At 44.8% G+C, this 11,019-nt stretch overlaps 1 pseudogene; it reads left to right on the top strand.

Annotated features, from left to right (window-relative positions):
• The first annotated feature begins 10,486 nt into the window (after positions 1-10,486).
• Positions 10,487-10,605, top strand: LOC148524715 (5S ribosomal RNA; annotated as a pseudogene).
• The last annotated feature ends 414 nt before the right edge of the window (positions 10,606-11,019 follow it).

Genomic DNA, 11,019 nt, shown 5'->3' on the forward strand with positions numbered 1-11,019 from the left:
GAATGAATGCCGCACACATGCGCACAGCATCCATTCACTGACGGGAGAGGGCTGGGGGAAGCCCAGCCAGTGACTGAGTGCTGGGCTTTACCCCCAGCCTGACGTTATTTGGAGGCTTGCCATGCGGGCGTGGCTTATGATAATTAGGCCACACCCCCAAATTTCATCGGGCGCATTATTAAGGGCCGGCACAGGCTGCTCGAAACCCCTGGAGCCAGCCCTGGCTACATGGCACACATGCCAGGGGTTCTTGCTATGACATAAAATATCACAGCTGTTGATGATGCAAATTACCAGATTAGTTCCCTTCTCCTACATTTTATTTCACATTTATATTTTCTGATATAAACTCATTTTTGCACCCAAAATTATCTTGTGTGATCTTATGCTAGACCTTCAGGAAGAAAGGGAATGTGCACTTTGATATATGTAGCATGAGGGAGTAATAAGGGAAACATAGAGAAATGGGGGAAATAGTAGAAGGAGAGGGTAATCTTACTGTAGGTTACAGGGTATGGGATATGATTCTTGGGGCACATATGCTGTGAACTGTCACATGTGTGAGACCGGAATCAACTTGACTGCCTCATCCCACCCATTTCATCAGCCAACTGTCCCATATTGACTGGGATATGCCACTTTAGGTAGTTAATCTTGTCCCATCAGGATATCCAGACTCTAGACTCCTAGGGGCCAATTTAGACTTGTACGCAAGTCAGTCATAATAACACCAGCATTGGAATAGCAGTCTAACAGTATGGCTGGACACTGCATGTACATGATTGGGGTTGGAGAGACAAGCAGAAGATACATCCTGACTGCTCTGAGTGTCTCTATAACACCTTTGGAGCTGCTGGGGAGCATCCTTTGTGTGTCTCCCAGAGTCCCAGCTACCAGGTATGTGTATGCAGCTTGTGGCTGCAGCCAGCTAGCGACCCCCAAGCACAAGACTGAACCAGCTACTATATTATATTATATATTTTGCACAGAGGTAACATAAGAATGTCATTCATAGTGCGGTGCAACTGTAGTAGTTCCTGCCATCATTGTTTCAGTGGAAGTACATTTAAGCCGGAACAGGGGCCCAACAATGTAATGTTCCACCTGTTTATATACTCCAGCTCTGCATTTTAAAGAAATTATAAATTGGTTACTGCATGCCTCTCCCTCGTGTGAAAGGTTGAATTGTAGGGAAACAGCAATAAACAACTAAATTAAAGTAGTCATACTCATTTTTTGCTAAACAAAAGAGAAGGGATGCTATATAGAATATCTAGGCCTTCAAGAACAAACTCATATTTTAAAAATATTTGAAACTACCAGCTGGTATTTATACCGTCAGTTATCTTAGTACCGTTGATATTGTCAAATATTAAAACTGAATGAAGTACAATAAAATACAACACTTTCTGTATGTTATTATAAATATTTTCATTATATGCATAATTTCTTATTTCTATTGAATTTGTATAACAGTATATTGATGTTTAGACTTATTTTAATCAGCATTTGATATGTATTGTTTTATTGATAAATACTGCATCCAGGGGCGGATTGGGAATTGAAAGTGGCCCTGGAAACAACTGTGAAAAGTGGCCCTCGGTGCCGAAAAAGTGGGTGTGGCCTCATGGACAGGGGCTGTGGCCTAATGCGAAACACCATGCCGCAAGCCACTCCCCCTGTTTCAGTCATGCTGGGGGCATGCTTACCGCTCCAGGAGCTGATGGGTATGCCCACAGTCCCTCTCTCCAGTGAATAAGCACAGCGAGCATGTGAATGAGTATTTCCTTACCTATATGATTTCTCTGCAATGGGGAATCTCTGAAGAAATTGATCTTCCCTGGACAGGCAGTGGGCCTGATTCAGAGCCGGACACTCTGACAGAGCGCTCGCTCTGAATCAGGGCCAGCCCTCTGTTTTTCTAGAGCGGCTTCCTGGCCGCTCACATAGCTGTGGGTTACCACCCACAGCTACAGCGAGCAGCCAGGGAGATGGTCGCGATGGTCAAGACCATCGCAACCATCAGGCTTGCGACGAGACCCTTGTGGTAGGGTCTCGTTGCCGCAAGCCCAAGAGTGCTTTCGGCTCAAACAGAGCCGCAAGCACTCCCACTGACATCACTTGTGATGTCAGTGGGGCCGGCCTCAGATGGTAGGCGTTCCCATGGGAACGCCTCCGTCTGGGCAGCCTCGCCCCCGGCCCGCCCACCAAAGGGGGCATGCTGTCACTCAACATCGACAGCACGCCCCCTTTGGTACGAGACCCGGAGCGACGGCTTGGCCGTCGCTATCTGGGTCTCGTGCATGCGCATGACGGAGCTGGCTCCATCATACGCATGCGCACTGGACCACCTTCGACCCGCTCGTGAGCGGGTCTGAATCAGGCCCTGTGTCTTGAGTTGGTATTTGCTATACATGCACGAGATCCCATGGTCTGGAAGCAGCCTGTATGTGTCCCATTAAAACCAATGTCATTATCATGCAACAGAGGTTCAACCAGATATTAAATGTGGGTTTCCCATATCAAACAATTTTATATTAATAAAATATATTTGTTCCTTTGGTACCATTTGCATCAGAATATGGTTTCATTAGAATTGTTATCTTACTAAAGATTATTGTGCCCCAGTGTTTTCTACTAATAGTATCAGCATTCCTACCATCCTATATGTGTGTCTCCAGCACCACCGCCTTGGTGTATATCCAACCTATCCCCTCTTGTGTGTTTCTTCAGCGCCTCTCCAGTGCCACCCCCAATTCTCTCTGGCACCATCCACCGACAGTGCCATCCTCCCGCGTCTCCTGAGCGCCATCATCCTGCGTCTCCTTAGTGGCGTACTCCTGCCCTAGCACAGAATAGCCCTTCTTTCTCACACACAGATCACCTCCCCTTAGCACAGAATACCCCTCCTCCCCACAGACAGATCAAACCCCCCCCAAACCCCCCCCGTCCCCACAGACAGATGATAGCAGAACCCCCTCCCCCAGAAAGATCATCCCCCCCACCCCTAATGTAGCAGACCCCCATTACCAGACAGATCATCTCCCCTGCCCTTAGTATGGCAGCTCCCCCAGACAGATCATCATCTCCCCCGCCCCTAATATAGCAGACCACCCTCCCCCACAGACAGATCATCATCTCCCCCACCCCTAGTATAGCAGAGCACCCCCTTCCCACAGACAGATCATCATCTCCCCCACCCCTAGTATAGCAGAGCACCCCCTTCCCACAGACAGATCATCTCCCCCACTGCTAATATAGCAGAGCACCCCCTTCCCACAGACAGATCATCTCCCCCGCCCCTAATATAGCATACCCCCCTCCCCAGACAGATCTTTCCCCTGCCTGTCCCTAACATAGCAGTCCCCCCTCCCCTAGACAGATCATCATCTCCCCCGCCCCTAATATAGCAGACCACCCTCCCCCACAGACAGACCATCTCCCCTGCCCCTAATATAGCAGACCCCCCTCCCCCAGACAGATCATCTCCCCTGCCCCTAATATAGCAGACCCCCCCTTCCCACGGACAGATCATCTCCCCCACCCCTAGTATATCAGACCCCACCTCCCCCACAGACAGATCATCATCTCCCCCACCCCTAGTATATCAGACCCCACCTCCCCCACAGACAGATCATCATCTCCCCCACCCCTAGTATATCAGACCCCACCTCCCCCACAGACGGATCATCATCTCCCCCACCCCTAGTATATCAGACCCCCCTCCCCCACAGACAGATCATCACCCCCTAGACTGCAGCCAGACCCGATTGTCTCCTCTCCTCTCTGCCCCCTCCCCAGGCTGTGAAATGAAACTTAAACATGACACTTCACAGCCTGGGGAGGGGAGAGTGGAGAGGATGTGATCAGGCTGACAGACTGCTCTGACCGGCCCCCCATCCCCGCTGCAATTTACCTTCACCGCGACCACGCTGTCACCGGCAGTCCCGCGCCACTTCACCTCACTCCTCGATGACGCCGACTGTACGCTGGATAGGGTTTTAGTAGGCTGCTGGCCACTGGCCTCTCTTCTTGTGAGAGAGGCTCAGGCACGGCCAGGCAGTACTGACAGGCATATAAAAGTACTTTCTGCAAGAAGCAGAGGAAAAGGACAAATATGCCTTTGTAGGGGCACTCTTATGACAGATAATTGTTTATATATGGATGATGATGGAATGATTAGTGTGAATAAAACTTAATGTTTAATATACACCTTTAAAAGGAAGTTCTCCCCAGAGAGTGGTGTGTAGATATAACATAGAAATCTACTAAGGACAGAAAAGAACAATATAAACGTCCTTTGAAGTGTAATGAGTATTATTATTTATTATTGATAAAACTTCAATGAGTAATCAGCTCCTGTTAAGGGTAATGAATATTCTAATTAACCCTAATTCAATCTACAGGGAGGAACATATGATTACTTCATACAGTACATATCTGGCGAACTATAGTAGTTTTTAATTAGATCTCTGTTGTGATCGACACATACATAAATGATAGTCAGTCAGAAACAATTGTATATTGTAAGAAACCACACTATAATAACTAAGAAAGATGATTTATTAGGATAATCCAGCAGCTTTGAAATCTGTGTCCCCTGTAGATAAGTGAGGTATATATATTGTAATTAAATATCAGTACACATATATAGACATTGCTGATAGTTATAGGGGGACACAGACTTTATCACTAAGAGGATTGTGTTTGGGAGGACTTTTATCCCAAGTATGTTAACTCATATTGGTTTTTAGCAGATATGCTAGGTAAAGAATAGTACACCTTGGAGTAGTGATAAATGCATATATTAAATTGCCATATAATATCAGCAGTTTGCACTGTGAGAAACAAAGTGATATCCCAAAATAGAAAATATGTATGAAAAAGAAAAAAATCCAAACAATAATGGTAAGTACACAATGACAGTGTTACATGTACTGAATAATGACACTGTCTTCAGTGCAATAAAGAAAAATAATAACAGAAAAATTATACTTGTACTGAATATCAACCTAAACCATGGACAAATACAACATATTTGTGTACATATGTAATAAGGATGTGCCCTGAAAAAAACAGGGTTATGTGTCACAACCAGGGCTGCCAAGAGAAATCCTGGGACCCAGTACAGCAACTTCCTAGGGCCCCCCTGGAGATGGTGTGGTCACAGCATTTTAGGGACAGGGCTGCACCTCTTTGGGGGCATGTCTAACATGTGAGAAGCACCCACCCACAGGAGCATGACAATGCTACCAGCAGCTGGGGCATAAGTATTCACTATTAGGATCATACCTCTCAACACTGGTGATTCAGTGGTCGGGACATCCACGCGCACATATATATATATTATATATATATATATATATTAGGGGTGAGCGGGTTCGGATTTCTGAAATCCGAACCCCCCGATCCGAGTCAGGCTCGACTTTTCCCACCTGACTCGGATCTGAAATCGAGGCAAAACGTCATCATCCCACCTTCCGGGTCTCGCGGGTTTTGGACCCTATATAAGGTACCCGCGTCGGTGCCATTTTCTCACTCGGCTGTGGACAGTGAAGAGGGAGGGTGGGAGTTAGGGCTGGCTGGGCTGTGTAGTGTAGTGTAGTGCAGTGTAGTGTTGTGCTGTGCTGTGCTGCTGTTGTCCATAGGGGCTGTGTCCACTCCTTCAAAGTCCATAGGGGCTGGCTGGACTGTGTTGTGCAGTCAGTTGTCCATAGGGGCTGTGTCCACTCCAAAGTCCTGTGCAGTTTCCCAGTCCTAAAGGGGTACTGTAGTGTTGTCCAGGGGGTGCTCTGTCCATCAGGGGTGCTCCCCCCCCAAGTGCAGAAAAAAAATTTATTTTTCTGTGTTTCTGAATTGTGTGCACTGTGGCTGCACGTGCATCAACAAAGGAGCAGCGCCAAGCGTGCGCCTGTGTCCCATTAGTAAAGGGCCGGCTGGCTTGTCCGTTAAAGGGTGCTGTAACCCCCAAAGTACACTCCAAACAAAATAAAAAATATTTTCTGTGTTTGTGAATTGTGTGCACTGTGGCTGCACGTGCATCAACAAAGGAGCAGCGCCAAGCGTGCACCTATGTCCCATAAGTAAAGGGCCAGCTGGCTTGTCCATTAAAGGGTGCTGTAACCCCCAAAGTACACTCCAAACAAAATAAAAAAATATTTTCTGTGTTTGTGAATTGTGTGCACTGTGGCTGCACGTGCATCAACAAAGGAGCAGCGCCAAGCGTGCGCCTGTGTCCCATAAGTAAAGGGCCGGCTGGCTCATTTCTTAAAGGGTGTTGTAACCCACAAAGTGCACTACTCTCCAGCAAAAATAAAAAAATATTTTCTGTGTTTGTGTGCGCCTTAGCCGCACGTATATATCAAATCAAAATAACATAAATGGAGGACCAAACTTTCTCAGATAAAAATAAAATAGGGAAAGATCAAGAACCACTTCCTCCTAGTGCTGAAGCTGCTGCCACTAGTCATGACATAGACGATAACATGCCATCAACGTCGTCTGCCAAGGCCGATGCCCAATGTCACAGTAGAGGGCACATACAATCCCAAATGACAAAATTCAGGAAAATTACTTTAAAAACAACATTTAAATCATCTGAAGAGAAACGTAAACTTGCCAATATGCCATTTATGACACGGAGTGGCAAGGAACGGCTAAGGTCTTTCCCTATGTTCATGACTAGTGGTTCAGCTTCACATGATGATGGAAGCCCTCCTCCCACTAAAAAAATCAAACGAGTTAAGCTGGCAAAAGCACAGCGAAGAACTGTGCGTTCTAAGAAGATATCACAAATCCCCAAGGAGAGTCCAAGTGTGGTGGCGGTTGCGATGCCTGACCTTCCCAGCACTGGACGGGAAGAGGTGGCTCTTTCCACCATATGCACGCCCCCTGCAAGTGCTGAAAGGAGCACCCACAGTCCACTTGCTGATATGCAAATTGTAGATGTCACTGTTGAAGTACAACAGAATGAGGATATTGGTGTAGCTAGCGCTGAGGAGGAAGTTGGCGAGGAAGATTCTGATGGTGATGTGGATTGTTTAAATCAGGCTCCGGGGGAGACAGTTGTTGTCCGTGGGATGAAAAAGCCCATCACGGTCATGCCTGGGCAGAAGACCAAACATTCCACCTCTTTGGTCTGGCAATATTTCTATCCAAATCCGGACAACTGTCTTGCCATATGTACCATATGTAAAGGTGAAATAAGTAGGGGTAGGGACGTTAAACACCTAGGAACATCCTCCCTTATACGTCACCTGCAGCGCATTCATAAAAAGTTACTGTCAATTTCAGAAACAGACCGTAAGCAATCCAGGGACACCTAAATCCCTTTTTCTTGTTTTATCCAAGGAATCGGTGGATGAGGAGGATGAGGACGACATCTTGCCTCCGTAGAGCCAGTTTGTGCAGGGACAGATTAATTGCCAGCTTGTTTTGTGGGGGCCCAAACGAACCAATCATTTCAGCCACAGTCATGTGGCAGACCCTGGCGCTGAAATGATTGGTTTGTTAAAGTGTGCATGTCCTATTTATACAACCATAAGGGTGGGTGGAAGGGCCCAAGGACAATTCCATCTTGCACCTCTTTTTTTTCTTTGCATTATGTACTGTTTGGGGCCTAGTTTTTCAAACTGCCATCCTGTCTGCCACTGCAGTGTCACTCCTAGATGGGCCACGTGTTTGTGCCGCCCACTCGTGTTGCTTAGCATAGTCATCCAGGTACCTCGGTGCAACCTTTTGGCCATAAAAACACTATTGTGAGGTGTGAGGTGTTCAGAATAGACTGGAAATGAGAGGAAATGAAGGTTATTGAGGTTAATAATAGCATAGGAGCAGAAAAACCTACAAATTCTGTGATTTTAGCTGTTTTTATGCTTTTTTTAAAAAAAATACAGATCCAAAACACAAAACCCAGAACCCAAAACACGGAAGGGTGGTTTTGGCAAAACCAATCCAGATCCAAAACACGAAGAAAGATCCAGATCCAAAACCAAAACACGAAAAGTGGCCGGTGCACACCCTAATATATATATATATATATATATATATACACATACACATACACACACTAGGGGGGGAGATTAGGGTTAGGCATCCCTTCACAGACAGTGACAGTCGTATTCCGACTCACTGTCTGTGCCCATAGGCGAAACTTGCCATTTAACTTCTGTTAACTTTAGTGGCGCAAGTGTGAAAACAAAGCAATATGTAGTGTATGCATGCCGAAGGTGCACGGCAAAAGAGTAGACATGGTCACGTGTCATTAGGGGCATGGTCACTGGAAATGGGGGCATGTCTTCATGACACTCCACCCATTTCTCGTCACTCTGGGAACATTCCTCTCCATTCTGTTCCAAATACACCTTACCTATATGGTGGTTTCTCTGCAACGTAGAACCTCTGAAGAAACGGATCCTCCCTGGGCAGACGTTGTCTTCAGTCAGTATTCACTATTCATGTTGGAGATCACATGGTCCCAGAAGATGCCTGTTTGTATAGGAAAATAACCATGTCATCATCATACAGGGCACAAGTCTGGTTGAACTTCTGTTGTATCACCTACTGGCCCCTGTATCCCCTCCATCCCCCTGCCCTTTTTTTCTAATACCTATCATTTTTTAAATTACAAATTAATTTGTTAATGTATTCTTTATACAGATATACAAGGGGCGATTCAAATGTTTAGCGTGCCCCCTGCTGGGTGTCTAAACTAATGGGCGTCTATCAGAGCAAATAAATTGTTACTCAGATTAGACACCCATTACTATTTAACGCGCCCAAAAGAACAGGGTTTAGCAGCTGAGAGCAGCTAAATCTGTCTAAAGTTCTAGTTTGGGTGTCTGAAGTACTGGTTTGGGTGCCCAAACAACGGACTTTGCACACATTTCTTCTTGCATCTCAGGAGGCTGCAAGAAGAAATGTGTCCCCCCACCCCATAGCTTTAGGCATCCAAACAAAGCTACAATTTTATAGACAGCCTGCACGGGGCACACAAGACATTTAAATCGCCCCACAGATTCAAAAATATCTATATAAATTAAACATTAAAAAAATTATTATAAAAAAAGATAACTTAAAATAATAATATAGTGTTGGAAAGGGTTGGGTATGGGATCCCGGCGGTTGGGATGCCGGCGGCCAAAATACCGACAGCGGTATCCTGACAGTCAGAACCTTGACACCATTAGGTAAGTACCCTAATGCTAACCCTTACCCCTAACCCTCCCCAGTGCCTGAACATAATCTCCCCCCTAGTGCCTAAACTTAACCTCCCCGTCCCCCCACCCTAAATGTAACCCTCCCCCCAGTGCCTGAACCTAACCTCCCCCCTAGTGCCTAATCCTAACCTCCCCTACTAGTGCATATTCCTAACCTAAAACCTAACCTCCACCTCCCCGCACCCTAACCCTCTGTCCCTGGTGCCTAAACCTAATCCTCCCCCCAACCATAACATAGTGCATATTCCTAACCATAAACCTAACCCTCCCCCTAACCCTAGGTGCTCTGGATTCTGGAGACAGAGTCCCGACTGCTGATTCCGGCGCCGGTTTTTTGAACGTCAGCATCCCATCTGCCGGGAGCTGACTACCTCCCTGTTAGAAATTGCAGAGTTTAAAAACATATATTCTTACAAGGTTACATAAAAAAAAAAAAGAGAATGAATAAAAACAGGGGTTCCTGCCATTACAGAGTAATAAATCAAAACAAAGCAAAGCTGCAGCCAGAAACATTGCCTTACCTGGGGAAAGCAAAGAATTGCTTTAAATCAAACTCTCTGATCCCCTCTCCTCTTCTGCTACAGATAGGCTGTCGCTGACACACAGACTGACTGAAGCGTGGTGGCTGGGTGAAGCGTCCTCCTCGGGGCCTTGGTGCACAGCTCCTCCTCCTTTCCTCTTAACAGCAGCAAACTATCAATCAAAGGATTTATATCTACTGCTATATATTTCAATAAGTCTTCATCGTCATATTTTTTATTCCTTTATATATTATCTTTTTTTTTTTCACTTTCTTTTATTGAAGTTTACGTTTTAATATTTATTTATTTATTTTCTATATAGCAATGTTATCTACTCCTATTCTTACCAACCGATTCTACAGATAATATACAATTAATCACTTCTATTTTTCTAATATATCTTTTGTCTTTTACACATATTCATCAATAATTTGGGTTAATACACCCATCATAACCAAGCACCCCCCTTTTTTTTTACAATTACACCATTTCATTAGCTCTATTTATTTATTTTTTTAGAGCTTCTTCTGTACTCCTATATCACTTTTCTATATCATTTATTCTCCAACTACCCCAGCACTCACATTATTATTTTTTCATCGTTTATGTTTTACACTGTATATTATGTTAAATTTATTAAATTCTTTAATATTTATCTGTCCATCATTTCATCCTTTTATATATTTACATTATAGTCACTCACATCACTTCACACTTTTATTATATTGATATATTATCATTAATATAACCTACAGCCACACCACACTGGACATGCCCAATCTCATCTGATCTTGGAAGCTATGCAGTGTTGGGCCTGGTTAGTATTTGGATGGGAGACCACCTGGGAATATCAGGTGCTGTACGTATTATTTTCATCTATTAAGTTTCTAAGTGTATATTTTTACTATAATTAATATATCCTCTTTAAAAATATTTTCTCACATACTTTTATTTGATACATGTTTTATGAACAGTTTATGCATGAATTTCATAAGATTATCGTTATTTGTTCATTTGCACTATGATAGTGCATTATCTAGTGTTTGTGTGCTGTCAGACACACATAATCTCTCAGTTTGTTTACATATGCTAATTTTGTTCTTTGGATACACCCCTTCCTTTCCTAACAGTAACATGATGGACTGTTTGACATTCCCTGGTCATTGGTCGGATGTACAGCCACTCAGCAACACAGCCCTATGATTGGGCAGACTTTCTGTAAAAGGCAGGAAGCCAGAGCAAAGCCTGGTGATCAGGTGAACAAGCCTCCTGGTGAAACA

This window comes from Taudactylus pleione, unplaced genomic scaffold, assembly GCF_031769625.1.
Source record: "Taudactylus pleione unplaced genomic scaffold, aTauple2 ptg000116l, whole genome shotgun sequence".
NCBI classification, from domain to species: domain Eukaryota; kingdom Metazoa; phylum Chordata; class Amphibia; order Anura; family Myobatrachidae; genus Taudactylus; species Taudactylus pleione.